The sequence below is a fragment of the Pelobates fuscus genome, chromosome 6, assembly GCF_036172605.1.
Source record: "Pelobates fuscus isolate aPelFus1 chromosome 6, aPelFus1.pri, whole genome shotgun sequence".
Classification (NCBI taxonomy): Eukaryota; Metazoa; Chordata; class Amphibia; order Anura; family Pelobatidae; genus Pelobates; species Pelobates fuscus.
Genome location: NC_086322.1, coordinates 276,317,189 through 276,331,812, shown reverse-complemented (window position 1 = coordinate 276,331,812; position 14,624 = coordinate 276,317,189).

Genomic DNA, 14,624 nt, shown 5'->3' with positions numbered 1-14,624 from the left:
ACCACTACTGTGTGCTGTAGTGGTTATGGTGCTTGGAGTGTCCTTTAACTGAATTTTTGTTATAAATGTATTAGAGAACTGACACTTTTTGCATAACCGTTTAATTCCTATTATAATACAGATGTACTATCATGTACCCAAGCTTATATTCTTATTGTGTATTAAAACGATAATTTTGTTTTATAACCATAGAGAAGAAATAGCTCCAATATAAATGTAACATCTAGCAAGGTTATTCGCCAAAGTGCAAACTATAGGAAATTCAAAGAGAATTCAAAGTCAATTTCAAATTTAAGGCCAAAGTAAAAAAAGTTAGATATGCTTCCAATTCAGCTACCTTCGCCTAAACTTTAAATTCACTTTGCATTCACTTTGAATTCCTGAAAGCTCTCACTATAGTGAATAACCCTACAGGTATTATCTTTCTTTCCTCTTCTACACCTGAGGCCAACTCTAATAACCACAACCACCTCAGCCTGCTGAAATTTGAAGATAGAACCCAGGTGTATTGGAAGCCAATTAAGTTTTTGTAGGAAGGTTTGGGCATGAGCCAACAAGGACATGATGAGAAATGGTTAAACTAGAAAAATAGATTAATGTGGGACAAGTGATCGGGAGTTTATGTAACCAAGCCTGGTGTAGATGGGGTGCATAATGAGCTTTTCAGAGGAGAAGGTTAGTGATGTGTTGATTTTCATAATGAAGAGATGAAAGTGATAGAAGTGGAAGAGCGTGACTGCCACCTAGTGCATTTGTTACATAATTGTCAACTACATTACAGTATTTTAATCAAGATTTACAGAGTTGTTTACTAAATTGACAAATCAAAGTGAATTTCAAATCTAAATGAAAATGCATCACTTTGAGACAACTGTCTCATTTAAAAGCTTTAACTTTGAATAAGCCAGTTGCCTCACTCTGCAGACTTAAAAAAGCAAAGAAACATTACTTTTTTCATATTTATCTGCTTCTTCCACACCCACTTCATGGGGTACACTGATCTAACCAATCAGTGTCTTGTCCCTAGGAATGCTGAAAAAGAGCATTGGGCATGTCTGACAGATTTGCACATGTGCAGTTGGATCTCTTCACATTTCACTGATCAGTGTGATCATGACATGCACATAGTCGTCTTTTTGGCATATGTCAAATAAAATTATTACCATACTCCCCCCACAAAAAAAAAAAGGACACCGACACCAAAGTTAAAGTGGAATTAAATATCATAGCTTTAATAAAATAATATATATGAAAATATTTAAATAAAATAGTTGTATTGAAGCCCATGGAACAACGCAGTAGGAGGAGTGGGCCTTGACAGAGCCAGGGAGTGGGGCAGGTGCTAGTGTTTGGGGGTTGGATTAGTTTAATGGTGCTTGGGGGCGGAGACAGGGAGTATAAAGAGCAGCCATTTTAGAATAGGGGCCATTTTAACCAGAGCCTCTCTTACCTGTAAATTGTGTCAGGTCGGCGAGGTTCTTTTTCTTTTTCGTTTCTGCAGGATTATGGCGTCGCTAGAAGAGATCCTGGATGGTGTTCGTGCAGCTGTGAAGGACAGAGGGCTGGATTGGCTTCATCAGCAGTTGGGGAATGCCGGGCCTGCTCCTGCGGTACCGGCCCGTCGACCGGCGAGGAGGACGTGACCACCTCAGCGTTTGAGCCCGGGCGCTGGGCCCGTAGCGCGGCGGAGGAGGAGCCCTTCGGCGGGATGTGGAGTGACCGACGGTCCGGGTGAGGCCCGGTCAACGGAGCCAGGCAGGCGCACGGCTCGCTCCGGTGGGCGCGGCAGCGGCCTGGCGAGGACGGCCGTACAGCGCACGGTGGCGGAAGGATCCAAGCCACGCGGTTCCGCGGCTGGCAGGAGGAACGGTCCGGGCGGATCTCAGACGACGGCCGGGACGGAGGCCGGGCAGGCTGGGGGTCATGTGAGCGGCAGTGCGAAGCAGACACGTCCCGGTGAGTCAGCCACTAGTGCGAGTGCTGGAGGGCAGGGGAGTGATGGTGATGGCGGGTATGGGACGGCCCCTCAGGCCTTAAGGGGAGGCCGGGACAGCGGAGTCATGGCAGGGACGTCTCAGGCAGAGACGGGGCAGGGAGACAGCTGCAGGGACAAGGGGACTTCACAGGATGCGAGTGGGTCTGGGCACACGGAAGTCTGCCAGGATAGTGATGCTGAATCTGGCTTGGGGCAGACGGCCGAGGAGAGGCCAGGCTCGGCACTGACAGTTGGGGGGCAGGGTGCTCCTCCTGTTAAGTTAGTTAAGGATGTCAGCGGTAGGCGAGAGGGCCCATCTGGCCGCTCTCAGGGTCAGCTTCACGACATGGAGGCCGCAGGGAGCGGGTGGAGAGCAGAACGACGCTTCTCTGGCGTCAGGCGCAGCGTCTCGAGGAGCAGAACAAGGAGTTCGGGAAGCAGGGAGAGGTCACCTGCGCGGAGCGGGTGCAGCGTAGCAGGCTCCTGTTGCAGGAGGCGCGATTCCAGGGATAGCGGAAGGAGGAGTCAACGAGGAAGATCAGGTTCCCCGGGAGGGAGGATCAGTGATCGGCGGAGGGGACCACCTCGTGAGGGCAGTCGCCCTGCGAGACGAAGCGTTGCTAGGGAGGATTGGGAGGAACGTAGGGAGGAAAGGCGGGTGAGGACGGTTCAGGACAGACTACCCAGATTTCCTTCTCCCTACAGGTCTCGGAGCAATACCCCTACGGTCTCGAGGCGAGTCCAGGCGGATGGGAGTCGGCGACAACGGGATTCTCCGGTGCCTGGAAAGGTGGACGGAAGGACGGCGCCTCTGCAGCCAGCTGCGGCCAGAGGTTCGAGTGGTGAGTTCTCACACACACGACACCCGGGACAGTTGTTAAATGATTTAAGAACATTTTTAGATTCTTGGTCTGGGACGGAGGGGTCGCCTGCGCAATTCGGGAAGGTGTGGGCGCGAGAGAGTAGTCGGGACCCAGCGGTGGGGCTCGGGGGGACACGATTGTCCGCGCCCGGCGGAGGTGAGTCAGGCGCGGTGGCGGAGTTGTCTGGGTTGGAAGGAGGGGGCGAGGAGCGTGAGGTAAGTGATGTCCCGGATGCGGCGCGGCAGAATGTGCACGTGTCCTTCGCGGGCCCCCTCGGATGTCATTTGAAAGCGGAAGTGAAAGAGAAGATATGGAAAGGTGAGTTTGTGGAGATATTCTCCCTCCTTCCCCTAGAGGAGTTCTTGGACTTGAAGGAGGAGGATAAGAAGGATGCCAAAAAGGAGGAGGAGGAAAAAAGGCGGAGGTATCGCAAGATACCTAAGACTTTTGGGAATTGGTTGAGGGCCTTCTGCATTCTAGCTAGTGTAATCGGGGAGAAGGCTCCAGGGCGTTGCTCAGAACTCTTCTGTTATTTGGATGGGATAGGAGACGCGTACCGAACCTACGGAGGTTTGGCTTGGTGGAGGTACGACGAGCAGTTTCGTCAACGGCTGGCAGCAAATGCGAACATGCGGTGGGACCAAATGGACCTGCTGTTATGGATGCGCCTTATGATGGCCCAGAAGGCGGCGCCCTTTCCCGGGGCAGCCGGCGCAGCCTCAGGGGCCGGGTCGGCTGGGCAAAAGAAAGGTTTCTGCTGGATGTTCAACGAGGGACATTGCAAATGGGGAAATACTTGCAGGTTCCGGCACGAATGTTCAGGCTGCGGGGGGACCCACGGTGTCAACCGTTGTTTCAAAAAGGGTAAGACTGGCGGGGGTGGAGGGCCCGCAGGGGCGGCGGCCCCCGCAGCTTCCGCTGGGGGTGTCTCCGGTGAAAATAGACGTGATGTTGCCTTGGCTAAGGCGATACGTTAACAGGGAAGATGCAATTTTCTTGTGGCGGGGTTTTCGGGAGGGGTTCTTTATTCCCTACGTAGTTAGGGGACCTGGTACGTTATGTGGGAATCTCAAGTCAGTTCGGGAACACCCAGAGGTAGTGCGGGAAAAGCTAGGTAAGGAAGTGCAACTGGGGAGGATGGCGGGACCGTTCTCGTCACCGCCATTGCCCGATTTGCGAATATCCCCGCTGGGCGTGGTCCCCAAGAAAGAAGCAGGCAAATTCAGGTTGATTCATCATTTATCTTACCCGAAAGGGGCTTCGGTGAATGATGACATCGACACGGCCCTTAGCTCCGTCTCTTATACGTCATTTGACAAGGCAGTCGAGTTGGTTCGGAGGCTGGGGCATGGTGCGCTGATGGCAAAGGTAGATGTGGAAGCAGCGTTTCGACTGCTCCCTATACACCCGGACTGCCATCATTTGCTCGGTTGCTGTTTTGAAGGGGAATTTTTCGTTGACCTGTGCCTGCCAATGGGGTGTTCGATCTTGTGCGCCTATTTCGAGAGGTTTAGTACCTTCTTGGAGTGGTTTGTGCGGACTGAATCGGCAGGCGGCGCGGTGGTGCATTACCTCGACGATTTTCTTTGCGTGGGCCCGCGGGACTCGGACCGTTGTAAACAGATATTGGACGTGTTTCAATGGGTAGCGCACAAAGTCGGGGTTCCTCTGGCGGAAGACAAGACGGTCGGGCCTACGACGTGCCTTAGCTTTTTGGGTTTAGAAATTGACTCCGGTAAATGGGAATGCAGGCTACCGGGGGACAAATTATCACGGCTCCGTGAGCTGGTGGCCACGGTAGGGAGGGCCAAGAAGGTGACACTGCGTGGGCTCCAATCGCTGGTGGGGAGCCTTAACTTCGCGTGCCGGGTCATACCCATGGGGAGGGTTTTCTGTAGGCGCCTTGCACAAGCTACGAGCAAGGTGCGACTGCCGTCGCATTACATCAGGGTTTCGGCGGATATGAAGGCGGGTTTAATGGTGTGGGACCGGTTCTTGCAGGCTTTTAATGGGACGGTGATTTTTCGAGAGCCGGCAGCATCAGGGGAGGTCGTGGGTCTGTACACCGACGCTTCTGGTAGCATAGGCTTTGGGGCTTACCTGGGGGGTCACTGGTGCGCCGAGCCATGGCCTGAGGCCGGGAGGCAGAGCTCGTTGATTAAAAACCTAGCGTTTCTGGAGCTATTCCCGGTGGTGGTGGCGGTGAGTTTGTGGGGGCAGGTGTTGTCCAACAAGCATATTGTATTTCACTCAGATAACATGGCGGTAGTACAGGCGATCAATAGTTTGTCGGCGTCGTCTCCCCCTGTTTTGTGTTTGCTGCGACGTTTTGTCCTTCTCTGCATGTCTTTCAATTTGGTGTTTAGGGCTAGGCACATCCCTGGTATGTTGAATGTGGTAGCTGATGCGCTTTCTCGTTTTCAGTGGGAACGATTTCGGGAAGCGGCGCCGGAAGCTATGGCACATGGGCATGCTTGCCCGGGCGAGATGTGGCAGCTCGGGACCGCATGCTTGGGGAGTGTATAAAGAATTCTCTGGCGCCGAGCACTTGGTCAGGTTACGTCAAGGTTTGGAAGGAATGGGAAGAGGCGGTACATCAGGTAGGGGGCGACAGTTCGCAGGGGCAGAGGGTGGACGTGCTGTTGTGGGTACTGTATCGCTTGTTTGCTAAACAGGCGTCACCGGCCGTGATAGATAGGTACATGTCTGCCCTGGCGTTTTTGTTCAAGTTCAACGGGTGGGAGGACATTACGAAGAATTTTTTAATACGCCAGGCTTTGAAGGGCTTTAAGAGGGGTAAGAAGATCGCGGACCCGAGGCGGCCAGTGTCGTTTTCGGTCTTGCAAAACCTGTTAGGGGTGTTGATCGATCTGTGTAATTCCCCTTTCGAAGTAACACTATTTTCTGGGGCGTTTGTCTGGGCGTTTTTTGGGGCTTTTCGCATTAGGTGAAGGTGACACTGCTGGTGAGTGCCAACAAGTTGGGGAACGGCGGGTTGATGGTCGAGGACGTGGTCATAGGTAGTGACCGGGTGCAGATATGGCTGCGCCGGTCTAAAACGGACGTTTACGGCAAGGGATGTGCGGTGGTGCTGTATGAGTTGCCAGGATCAGGGGCTTGCCCGGTGGCTTGCGGTGCAAGGTACTGCGAGGTTCGGCCGGAAGGGAAGGGTTGTTTCTTTTTGCACGCCGATGGCTCGGCGTTGTCACGATTTCAGTTTCTGCGGGTCTTTCGGATGGGTTTGCAGAAGATGGGCCTGGAACCGAGCCAATTTGGGACGCACTCTTTTCGCATTGGGGCAGCGACAGAGGCTGCGCGTTTAGGTTTGGGGGACGAGAGGATCAAACAAATAGGGAGGTGGGAGTCCGTGCGATTCCGCTCGTACGTAAGGCCGGATAAGTTGGTGTAATTGTTCGGGTGCAAGAATCTGAGATGGGGACGTTGCCTTTTTTCTGCCACTAATTTTGTCTCTTTTCAGGTCTGGAAGTTTGGTTGCTGGGCCACCCGTATGTGTACTGGGCGGAGAAGAGAGCCGCAGTTCGCAGAAGCGGATCACAGCTGGGCTTTCCATTGGAACGAGTGACTCTATGTTGGTTTGGTTTTAGGGGCGCTAGTTGGCAGAGTTTATGTAATTTCTTGTTTCGGAAAGCGGTTGGTGGGTCGGTCCCGGATGTGGTGTTGGTTCACGGAGGGGGGAACGACTTAGGTGGGATTCCGCAAAGGGAATTGGTGAGGAGGATGAAAAGGGATGTGGATCGGCTGAGGGAGCTGGTTCCTGGTGTGGTGGTGGTGTGGTCCGAGATGGTTCCACGCTTTGCGTGGAGACACGCCAGGGATCCGGCTGCAATAGCTCGATCAAGGGGTAAAATTAATAAGATGATGGCAGTTTTTATCAGACGTTCTGGGGGCATAGTGGTGCGTCACAGGGAGTTGGAGGGCATGTTGCCTGGGTATTTTAGGAGGGACGGGGTACACCTGTCAGACGTGGGGAATGATTTGTTGAACCTTGGCTTCCACGAAGGTATTGAACAAGCCCTGTTTAGGTGTGGTGGGGGTCGCACATGCGCTTAAGGAGGTCAAGCCATGTGCTGTGGCGGAACAGGGCATAGTAAAAATTGGAATTTGGCGTGGAGTTTGAACTGGACAGGCCGAGGTGTAGGCCTGATGGAATTAAGGACTGGTTGGTTCTAGCTCTTCGGTGGCGACGAACCTGGGGGTGTAGGGGTGTCTGAGGTACACCCCTACAGTTAACAATATGATGTGGGGCCTCTTTGGTAGGCCGTGTTTCAAGTGAATTGTTATTTGGTTATATATTGTTCAATTGGTAGGGTCATTGTCAGGGGTACTGTGTGGGGGGTATAGTAATTTAATGTATAGTTGGACAATGACCCTAAATTATGTTAATTATGTTAATTTATGTTAATTTAATTAATAATTTAATTAATAAAAGCTGTGGACTTTGTACTCCAACAGAATTAACTGTGTCCGTGTCTTATTTAGTATAAGGTTATAGTGCATGACGAATAACGTCTGTGCAAAGGTTTATATAAAGTTTTAGCACATGCCGAATAACGTCTGTGCAAATGTCATGAAGCCCATGGAACAACGCAGTAGGAGGAGTGGGCCTTGACAGAGCCAGGGAGTGGGGCAGGTGCTAGTGTTTGGGGGTTGGATTAGTTTAATGGTGCTTGGGGGCGGAGACAGGGAGTATAAAGAGCAGCCATTTTAGAATAGGGGCCATTTTAACCAGAGCCTCTCTTACCTGTAAATTGTCCCACCCACCCTCCCTAGGTTTAGCAGTTCCGTTTAAGTCACAGCGGCGGAACAGGGCATAGTAAAAATTGGAATTTGGCGTGGAGTTTGAACTGGACAGGCCGAGGTGTAGGCCTGATGGAATTAAGGACTGGTTGGTTCTAGCTCTTCGGTGGCGACGAGCCTGGGGGTGTAGGGGTGTCTGAGGTACACCCCTACAGTTAACAATATGATGTGGGGCCTCTTTGGTAGGCCGTGTTTCAAGTGAATTGTTATTTGGTTATATATTGTTCAATTGGTAGGGTCATTGTCAGGGGTACTGTGTGGGGGGTATAGTAATTTAATGTATAGTTGGACAATGACCCTAAATTATGTTAATTATGTTAATTTATGATAATTTAATTAATAATTTAATTAATAAAAGCCGTGGACTTTGTACTCCAACAGAATTAACTGTGTCCGTGTCTTATTTAGTATAAGGTTATAGTGCATGACGAATAACGTCTGTGCAAAGGTTTATATAAAGTTTTAGCACATGCCGAATAACGTCTGTGCAAATGTCATGAGGCTATAAAAAAATCTCATAGGGAGACGTATTCAATGCTGTAGCAGAACCTATGATATTGATTGCCTCCTAAGATGCAGGATGGGAAAATGTCAAAAGGTCAAAAACCTTTGTGACCTTTTGGCCCCAAGTCATCTACAATGTAGACCCCCTGTCCCCAAACGATGGCTTCATAATCCTTTAACTGGCACCTTTAGATGCGGCAAATGTGTCTCGTGTAAATTCATTAAGAGGGACTCGAAGAAAGTTAGGGATAGTAACAATATTAGGGAATTCAAAATAGTTTCTTTTTTCAACTGTAATACAGCAGGTCTAGTTTACCTGCTGACCTGTCAACGTAATCTCAAATACGTTGGCAAAACATTCCGCCCTTTCAAAAAGCGCATTCAGGAACATATCAGATGTGCCTATACCTGTAACATATCTTCTATATTTATACTCCACTTATAATAGTCAGTGTATGGATCTACTATAACAAGCTCCGCTAGATCCCTTTTTAATCACCTTATACTTCACACTGGTTTGTCCACTTAATTGTGTGTTTTTTCTCACGTTAGTTTTAATGTCAGACGATGTAAATAAAGGTTTTTTCTTTTCTTTTTAGATGTTAATTACCTACTTTTTGAGGTGTCTACTGTTCTACATGGGTAAAACCTGTGGCTGTGCGTTGTAATTAGATACCTGAAGGAAACTTTGGGCCCTTCTTTCCATCTCACAGACACACAGGAATTCTTTCTTCTTCTCGATATTAAATTATAGAAACGCCAATCAAAAACTCCCAAAACGGAATAAAAAAGCCATACGTAAAACCCTCCCTGAGTAGTAGTGCATCCGCCTGGTTACTGTAGCAGTTTAGCCACGACAGCACCGACCCTCATCTGCGTTAACCCCAGTGGTAGTAGATGGGGCACTAGAATCGGACCCCTCCCCCCCATTGACTGACTTTCCATGCTTGAAACATATGCTTTCCCCCCATTTTCCATGATCCCTTGCTCACTCCTGCAGACCCGCAGACACCGGGCAGAGTTGCTTATGGTGACCCCCTTCTGGGAAATGCAGTCATGGTTCCCTCAAATACTCTAGATGGTGATGGACTATCCCCGACTACTGCCGTTGTTCCACGACTTACTGCTGGATCCGATGGGACGAGGTCACCCACTCCGGCTGGACGGCTCCCTTCCACTCCTGGCGTGGCGGATCTCCGGGGACCCTGGGAGATCCAAGGAGTTTCGCATGCGACTAGATGCCTGTTGGCGGAAGCATGGGCTCCCGGAACTAGACGGGCATATGGGTCAGCTTGGCGAGCTTGGGCTGGCTGGTGCCTGGCTAGGGACGCGGATCCCGTTTCGGCCCCTGTAACCATGGTCCTGCAATTTCTGACTTCCCTCTTTGAGGCACGGAAGGCTTACAGGACTATCAACCTCTACCAGTCGGCCATCTCTGCGATTCACCAAGGCTTTGACGGATGCCCTGCGGGGCAACACCACTTAGTATGCCGACTCCTCAAGGGCTCTCAATTCTCCCGACCACCCAGGCCTTGTTACTCCACGACCTGGGATGTCTCCATTGTGTTGTCCTTCATCTCGTCCTGGCCCGCTAACTCAGAACTCTCCTTGAAACAACTATCTGCAAAGTTGGTTTGCCTGCTCTGCCTTGTATCATGCAAAAGAGTCTCGGACGTCAGAGCTCTGGACTTCGACGCTAGATCATACACCCCGGACGGGGTAACGTTCAACATCAGCCGACGGACGAAGACCTCTATCAAATCGGTGTCCTACCTGAGTTTCCCTACCTCTCCTACATTGTGTCCAGTGGCCTGCCTACGCGAATACGAAAATCGCACCATACTTCACCGTTCAGCTGTATCCCCACAGATATTCTTATCCTTTCACCCTCCTTTCTGCCCGGTCTCTAGCACCACATTGTCACGCTGGGCGAAATGGTTATTGGCCCAGGCGGGCATTGATACCACAGTCTTTGGCGCCCATTCGGTCCGGGAGGCCTCGGCCTCCTCGATGATGACTGTGGGTGTACGTCTGGAGAACCTTATGAAAACAGCCGATTGGTCTAGGGAGTCTACTTTCCGGGAATTTTACTTTCGCCATGCCCCACATACATTTGCTGCAGTAGTTGACCAGCTTTAAACTTGCAATATGAGCCTCCGTGTCTTGTTATAAAATTGCATGATTTTGCTATTGCATGACGAAAAGTCATGATTTTATTAAAGACATGGAGGCGAGTATTGTCCCACCCACGTTCTATTACTAATGTTATATAATTTCCCCACCCAGTTGTCGAATGTTACCACGAGTTCACATCGAATATTTTGGTACGGTAAGTGGGGCCGTGTCGTAATAGTAAGTTTAGTTGGTTACTTGCTAATCACCCTGTAGTGTGGTACTGTATATATGTGGGATTTTTCCTCAGTTTGTACTTGACACTAGTTGCAATTATCGACTTTAACCTGTCGGCTCCTGTTCCTTTATGTTTTCACAGCCTGATCTGACAAGATGGCATGCCGTTATCCAGCTTGAGAGGACTCCCCCCGCTGATACTCTCTGGTCCTACGGTGTCAGGGTTCTCACCTGTGAGACAGACGGCCAGACGTGGTCGCTCCTGGAATTCCCAACAGGGGACTTGAACCGGGGAACTTATCAATCCTAGTCCTGCTTTCTGTCTCTGAGCCACAGCAGCTTTACACAGAGACTACTGATTCCGGTCTTGTTCATCCTGGCATGGCTGCTACACCGGGGGCTGCACCTTGACTTGTCTGTGTCTCACCTGACTCTGATCGATCATCAGCAGGGTATTTAAACCCAGCCTCGCCCTGTGCTCAGTGTCAAGTCTTTGATCTAGTGTTCCTGTGTCGATCCAGTGTTCCAGTTTATCTGCTTCTTATATTTGACCTCGGCTTCTACTACGTTTATTCTGACCTCTGGCATCCCTTGACTTCGGCTACTCCTCGTTGTTCCTGACCTCTGGCATCCTTTGACGTCGGCTATCCCTCGACTATCCTGCTGCTTCAGTCCTTGCCTGCCCTGCGTATTTGGTACTGCATCCTGCACAGCCCCCGTGCACAGACCCACAGGCCGGGTGAATTCTTACCTGACCACCTTGGCCTGTGGCTATCTGCAAGGGTGAGCAACATATCTGCGCTACAGACTCCCAACTCAGGTAAGACCCTGACAAAAGACTTGACCAATATGGAGTCCGCAGAAATGTGCTCACCCTCACTCCAGCAAGTGTCCAGCCTGGCCCAGACTGTTTCGGAGTTGCAGCAAGAAATTTTTTCTCTTAAAGGCGCAGTACATCCAGCTCCGGAACCCTTTGTCATCATGCCCGACAGATTTGATGGTAACTACACGTCCTTTCAGTCATTCAGGATGGATTGCGAGGTATTGTTTTCTTTAAAGCCTCGAACTTACGCCACGGATTTCATCAGGGTCAGAGCGGCTATCAACCTGTTGTCTGGACGCATCAAAGTTTGGTCTTACCAAATGTTGCAGAGGAAGAGTCCTGTCCTTGTCAGCTGGGAATCCTTTATTATTGCTATGGACTCACAGTGCAGGACCACTAAGCCCAAGCCAGCTCCACCTACTAAAAAATCGCAGAGTCTACGTAACCAAGGAACCGAGTACTATCACCACACCCCAGTGATGCCCTCTTATGATCCAGTTCCCAGGAAAACTCCAGAGGTATCCTGTGTTCCACTTGACCCTGAGGAACCTATGCAAATTGGACTTGTCCACTGCAAAGTCACACCTAGGGAGAGGGACCGAAGGAGAAGCCATGGTCTGTGTTTCTACTGTGGAGAAAAAGGGCACTTCATCACGCTTTGTCCTGTTCGCCCCCCTAGACCTCCAGCTCTCCGACTGGGTAATAATATCCTTCGTCCAGTGTACACCGCATATCAGCCTAAGGAGCTACAAGGGAGCCGTTATTCCTGCCCAGGCTTGGCTTCCATGGAAAATACTACACCTCCTGCTCCAGAGTCGTCTGCATCTACTACCAAAGTTACTTCCTGTAATACCACCACTACTTCCTGCCCACTTGAAAAGGATTTACCTATGGATTGTGTCATTGCTTCTTATGGCACTACGGTCTGTAAAAAAGACCTAGAAGTGTTCGAAAAAGCACTGCTAGCTACGAGCACTGTTCCTGCCGAAGTTGTGGAAGTTCTTGCCACCTGTACCCGGAACCTAAAAGACCTGGACAGATCGTCAGCCGTACCAGAAGCTGGTACTGGGAAATCCCAAGCTAATACGGGATTCCATACTGAGGACTTTCACTATGGGGACTCAATGGGTTCTGATAGTGACTCTGGAGATGCGGATTATTTCGAAGGAGAACCTACTTACACCCAGAGGTCGTTTTTAAAGGGGGGGGGGGGTACTGTCAGGGTTCTCACCTGTGAGACAGACGGCCAGGCGTGGTCGCTCCTGGAATTCCCAACAGGGGACTTGAACCGGGGAACTTATCAATCCTAGTCCTGCTTTCTGCCTCTGAGCCACAGCAGCTTTACACAGAGACTACTGATTCCGGTCTTGTTCATCCTGGCATGGCTGCTACACCGGGGGCTGCACCTTGACTTGTCTGTGTCTCACCTGACTCTGATCGATCATCAGCAGGGTATTTAAACCCAGCCTCGCCCTGTGCTCAGTGTCAAGTCTTTGATCTAGTGTTCCTGTGTCGATCCAGTGTTCCAGTTTATCTGCTTCTTATATTTGACCTCGGCTTCTACTACGTTTATTCTGACCTCTGGCATCCCTTGACTTCGGCTACTCCTCGTTGTTCCTGACCTCTGGCATCCTTTGACCTCGGCTATCCCTCGACTATCCTGCTGCTTCAGTCCTTGCCTGCCCTGCGTATTTGGTACTGCATCCTGCACAGCCCCCGTGCACAGACCCACAGGCCGGGTGAATTCTTACCTGACCACCTTGGCCTGTGGCTATCTGCAAGGGTGAGCAACATATCTGCGCTACAGACTCCCAACTCAGGTAAGACCCTGACATACGGTTCATTCGGTCGTGCTTCCCTGTTGTTGTTGAATTATTCTCCTCAGTTATAAGTTGTCTACTTATTGGACTTTATTACCGTTCTTGGTTGGACATTGTTACTACGGTCGCATCTTCAGAAAGAGGGAAATGGAAGGGAAGCGCTGCCTATTATACTGGGACCTGAGCGGGTAGGGGCCTATGTTAATGTATGTTCATTATTTTTTCATTCTGTTTGTATTCTTTGCTGCTATTGGTGGACAGTAAAGAAAGGGATATGCAATACGTGTCTTTAATAAAATCATGACTTTTCGTAATGTAATAGCAAAATCATGCAATTGTTTAACGTAAGGTGAAGTGTCCATTTTTACGGGTCCCATGCTGGTAAATGTTGTGTTGTGAGGTGAAATGGTGGGATTGTGATCACTTTGACATTTTCAAAAGGTAAACAGCAAATGTTCATAGGTCGATAAATATAAAATATGCAATTGTAAAGTATCCCACTTTCTTTCAAATCTGGTGTGAACAGCATGAACAGAGACCACAAGCTGCAATAGCAACCAATATCTCAGGACAGGGGTAGGCAACCTATGACATGTATGCCATGCATAGCACTTGAGGAGCCTTTGCATGGCATGCAAGATTGCCAGACCCCAACAGGTTGGGTAGATCTGAAGACAACTTCAGATTTCTCCTAGGGCCAACCGAATATTCTGTACTACCAGCGCAGGTGTTGAGGCGATCTCAGATCAATTCCTCCCATCCTTTGTGAAAAGGAATCCATTCATTTATGAAACAGTGTCTCTGCTTAAATATTTACACGTGTGCCATGGGCTAGTTACTACCCGGGCACACTGCCAAATGTCAATTCTGTGCAAAAAATTACATCTGTTGTCAGGGCACACTGCACGCTGGCAATAGACATAATTTTAATCTTCCTCGCAAGCAGCCTGCTGGGACCGCACCTTCAAGAGGAAGCTTAGGTGCCCCCTTCCCCTCCTTCCATGCATTACCTCCCAGCATTGCGAGTTCAGCTCTCCAGTTTATTTTTAAAATTAACTTAAATGTTTCAAAACAGAACTTTAAAATGGAGCTCTTAGCTCCGCCTAGAAGCCCTGCCAATCAAAGAGCAGAACATACAGTTCCTTTCCCTCATACCAACTCATTAATATCAATGTGTTAGTACATCAGCACACATAGCACACTGAAGGGAGAGGGACTTGCAAGTTCTCATTCCAAGGGAGTAGTGTCTGCAAGTGTGTCTAATGATGCACTTGTGGCTATGCTTGTTGGGTACAGTTTACTGGTGTACCCAAAAGCGGTATACTAAGGACCTAGTCGGGATGGCGGACATAACTCGGAAAATGGGACTGTTCCGCTGCAATCAGGACAGTTGGCAGGCCTACAAAAATCTGGTTATGATACCTAGAATGTTATACCAAAATTATTTGCATAAATTGCAACACTACAGTAGG